General features: G+C 37.7%; 1 pseudogene; it reads right to left on the bottom strand.

Annotated features, from left to right (window-relative positions):
- Positions 1-1559: 1559 nt before the first annotated feature.
- On the bottom strand, positions 1560-2761 carry LOC101671756 (annotated as a pseudogene).
- Between the last annotated feature and the right edge of the window lie 2003 nt (positions 2762-4764).

The following is a 4764-nucleotide window of genomic DNA, read 5'->3' as shown; positions in this document are numbered from 1 at the left end:
CACATTTATAGTCAGTGACCCATGCTACTTTGCTTTTTTTTTTTAGTTTGATCAAAAAATGCTAAAAACTTATTGTCATTTTTCTTATTCATGTTTACCAAAGTTGTTATTCAATCTTAGAGCATTTGTTGTTCAAATCAGAAAATATGTGAGCAACACCGGGAGGATCTTTGGCACTCTTTAACACAGAATCACATGCTGAGCACTGCTAAAATAATCCTTAACTTTTAGCATAAGCAAATTAATTTGAATTAAAAAAAGTTACCACCACCTATTCTGGGTAAGGCAGAGTATTACATTTTCACCACTTACTGCTATTCCATATTAGGGTCTGACTGCAACTCTTAACTAAGGAAACCAAACTTGATAGACATTGTCATGGATATGTAGAGCAGATTCCAGTGTAATGACCAATGGGGACTTCAAGGGGCTGCCCTTTAGATTTCCAACAGCAGAAATGTCACCCAGTTGCAGGGGAAATGGAAAGAAGATGGCTTTTTCAGCTTAGACAGGGAACACCTTTTGAGATTGTTTAGTAACCCTCTTTTTCCAGTGTAACATGATCCATCAGTGAGCAATAGCGACTTGGCTTTAAAACAAAACAAAACAAAACACAATTTTATTAACCTTACTGATTCTCTTGTTGTTTGTTACAAGAATAGTCTCAAAGTTTGGTGGAGACAGGGAGATGGGCACCAAGAAAAAGAAGGAATTCACTAGGAATGCATACAACTTTTGGAAAAATTCTTAGCTTTATTTTCTAATTTTACTGAAGAGCAAATTGGGAACCAAAAGTGAAGTGATTTATTCAAGTTCATACACAATACAGCCTCAATCAATCCCTCATTACATCACGAACTCAAAGTATACCTTTGGATTTCATTCTTCTTGTGGCAAAATGTCTTCCTATCAGATTGAGATAACATAGAAGTCTGTATCTTCGGCTTTGATAACTTCTGTAGCTGTAAACTTGATCACAGAGTTCGTATTTTATCTTCCAAACTTTTAATTTATCATCTTCCTTGCCAGCTGTGCTCTCCCACCCTGCCTGTCATCTTTGGTGATGTCCACATCTCCTCTCATCCTTTGGGAGTCATCCTTTAATTCCTTTCCTTCTTCACCTTGACTTCTAATGAGTGAAAGAATAGCAGCATTAGCATCTGTTTGTCTCTTTTGGTATACTGTATGTTCTTTGGGGAATTAGGCTCAATCTTATTTATCTTTGAATAAATAAATTTAGGGTTTGTTGAACTTCCTTACACATAGTAAATAAAGGACTGATGGGTATGAAGCAATGGATAAAACTAGAATCTCTTATTCATTTGTTTTTAATGCACTTATATCCTACTTTCCAAACAGAAAATTCTAATATGTAGTATGTAAGATAATCAAGTCCTGCCTTAGTTCAGACCTTCCTCCAGGTCTCTCAGGGTTTTCCTTAGAGCTATGCAATAGTTTCTTAACTGACTTTTCTTATACTTAAATTGTGCCCTTTTTCCACGTGTTCCTTATGTTAATATCTGCATTTCTGGATAAATAGTATCTGGATATCATTTACATTATTTATAGCCCAATTTCTTCTTTATTTCAATATACTCACTGATATTCCCATAACTCTTGGTCCTCAGATCAGGTCTTAAGGGAAAATGATGCTCCTTGTATTCATTCAACCAAACGTGTGCCAGCCTCAGTTATATGTCACAGTGTCCTATCCATATGATGATGGTTCCCCCCCCCCTGAAAAAATGTCCTACTATAGAGCAAGGGAAGATGAAGATCTTACCACCACATTTCAGATCCTAAGTGATATTTTAAAATATTTTTCTCTCCAGACTTACACGCCACTGTTATATTGCCAATTCACTGAATTGGAGTCTATTCATGGCAAACAATCCTCTAGTCACTGCAGGTGACTTTACTGTTGCATTATCTCCATTTGGTCCTTGTAGCTCAGAAAGGGGAACAAGGTCCCATTTTGAAGTATGGCCCCCAGCTGAATCCTCCCTGTTCCATGGAGGGCAACAAGTTGTAGACAAGCATTTCTGCACTGATGATATCAGCTGGGTGCCAAGTTATGGGCTGCTGGTCCTCTTGGATGACAGCCAGCAAGGGCTACAACCACATCACATTCACTTCACAGTGGCTGTCCAGCAACACCAGAATTTCTCCTGTAGCATGCATGGGTTGCTCCAATCATTCTTCCTCCAATCAATGCGTCATGCTTTGTATTTCTTGTTGCTTTAATTTTTCCAACAAGATATTTGGGGATATATTTATGTAGCTCCCCTTTCAAATTATCAAAGTCATTATCATTATCCATGGAGGTGATTTCATGAAGATGAGGTGCCTGTGTGCTGTCTATGACCATGCACTGTCCTGAGCAAGGCCGACACAGCTTCGCTGTAGAGACAAATAATAACACTAGGGACTATCATATCAGTCAAGTAAAGATTTTTCTTTACATGCTTCTCTCCTTGTGTCTGACAAATCTCTATGGTAGGCCAAGCAGTTACATATTAAAAGCATGTATCTGAGAGTCTAAGTGTCTCAATTCCTGATCATTTTCTTTAGAAATTATATCCAATTTAGAAGAGAATTTCACATTCTTTTTTTTTTTTTTTGGATCTTCAACATGATTATTGTACCACAATTTTGTATGTTTTGCACTATGATTCCAATACTGGTTTTGGAGCTTGAATGAAACAGGGATAGAATATTTTAGACAATGATCCACAGGGGACAGACCCCTCGATAAGCACATGCATAAACAACTGAATCACTTGACTGAAGTTGGAATAGGCAAGGAACAAAACTCACCAGGTCACAGATATAAAAAAAAGATATTAAAAACTCTCCAGGTCACCCGAATAGCTATTTCGAATTTTTATATTTAACATTGCGGACCTAGCACAGCTGAAAGGACCTTTACAATTTCTTGGAGCAAAAGCTGCTAGAGCCAAAAACCAATGCTGGAGACTGAGTGTGGACCAATGTGAGAATGAGAACATCCCAGATGAAGTTGGAGGTGGCAGTGGGGATGCTTCTGCAGGCTTTAATTCCAGGTACCTCATCATGTCCTCATGTTGAAGACCCCCAGTGGAAACCTTGTGACTCCCAAAATCAGCAGCCCAGATCAGGCCTTCACAGAATCTGGCTGTGGCACCCTCTCTCCCTGCCTTAACCCCACATGGAGTAGGAGAGGCCAGTGAAAGAGGCCCCAGGAACCCCTACAGCCCAGTTTTGGACATGCACTAGTCACACTGGCCATCAAAGGTCCCAGGGCCTTATGTCACCATCTATTTCTTTTCCCTTTCTCTCCACCCCCCCCCAAAGAAATTAGCTAGGCTTTTAAAATTAAATGAGAGCTTTGGTGTGCTGGGTGGCTTAGTTGGTTAAGCATCAGACTCTTGATTTCAGCTCAGGTCATGATCTCAGGGTCTGAGATTGAGTGCTGAGTGGAGCTCTACACTCATCAGGGAGTCTGCTTGGGACTCTCTCTCTCTCTTTCCTTCTTCCCCACCCTCCAGCTCAAGTGCCTGCCCACACATACTCTCTCTCAATAAACAAAGAATTAATCAATTTAATTAAACAAGAGTTTTAACAGTGTGTCTTGGGAAATAGCAAAATAGTTTGAGCAGTTCCACCCTCTCCATTCCAGTTTAAAGTGAATGGAGGATTATTTAAAATAGAAAAGATAGGGCCAATTCCTAAGTGAAAGCAAGAAGAAAAAACGAATAGAATAAGGCAAAATAACAGTACTCCATTGGTAACTAGCTGTCTATTCCTTTTTTTTTTCTTTAAACCTGAAAATTTCCCTTTTGAAAGATTTTTTACAGTTTGGTTTTGGTTTCTGTCTTCTAGCATGGAGACTGGTATTTACCTTGAGGGCAAATAGCTCCTTTGATGTCCATGACTACATTAATATATCTTTTCTTATGTAGAAGTAAGACATTGTGTTTAAGATGTGGCATACTGATTAGTAGATAGAAGGTGCTAAATAAACAATTTCTTGACTTAAATTGGAGAGTAAGCTTTTGGTTTATTTTGAGACTCATTTGTGTTGGCTAAATAAAGTAGTAATTGAAAAATGTAAAAAAATAATATTATCTACTTCAGAGTTGCTGGAAGGATAAAGAAGCTAATATTTGCAGTGACTTAGTTCATCTTTGGCATATGCTAAGTTCTCAAAGTGTTTATTACTTTTGTTGAGCTATCATCAGTAATGAACACACATGGTACTTGTGTTTATATGTGTGCATTTTGGTTTCTATATGCATACATGCATATGTATGCATGTATTTTTAAATACTATAATATCATGATTAATATGTATCTATAAATTCACTTAAAATTATTCCTGACTTTATCTTTGAAATTTAAATCATATATTTTTTTAAGACAGTGTACATTATTACTACATAATGTCCTTTTTAGGGAATTTTTAAAGAGCTACTCTAATCTTTATAGCTTTCAATATTTTAAAATCTGTCTTTAAAATGTGGATTATCCCCTTGAGTCTATGAGAAAAAGCTCTATTTCCAAAATTGAAAGAATGTGTGTCATTTCTATCTAGAGCACGGGCACATGTGAATTTTACAGGACTGGGGAGGATTAACTAGGAACTCGGTATGATGTAAAGGCATCTGAAAAGCAGTAGGAGATGATACTTGACCTTTTGAGGCTTCTCAGGGGATTGAAGTTAAAGCAACTCCAGGTGGTCTTCAGAATCACTTGACATTTCCCCTAAGTGACGGGCCAAACAAG

Source organism: Mustela putorius, unplaced genomic scaffold, assembly GCF_011764305.1.
Source record: "Mustela putorius furo isolate JIRA1106 unplaced genomic scaffold, ASM1176430v1.1 tig00000179_pilon_pilon_pilon, whole genome shotgun sequence".
NCBI lineage: Eukaryota > Metazoa > Chordata > Mammalia > Carnivora > Mustelidae > Mustela > Mustela putorius.
This window is presented reverse-complemented; position numbering and strand designations above follow the sequence as displayed.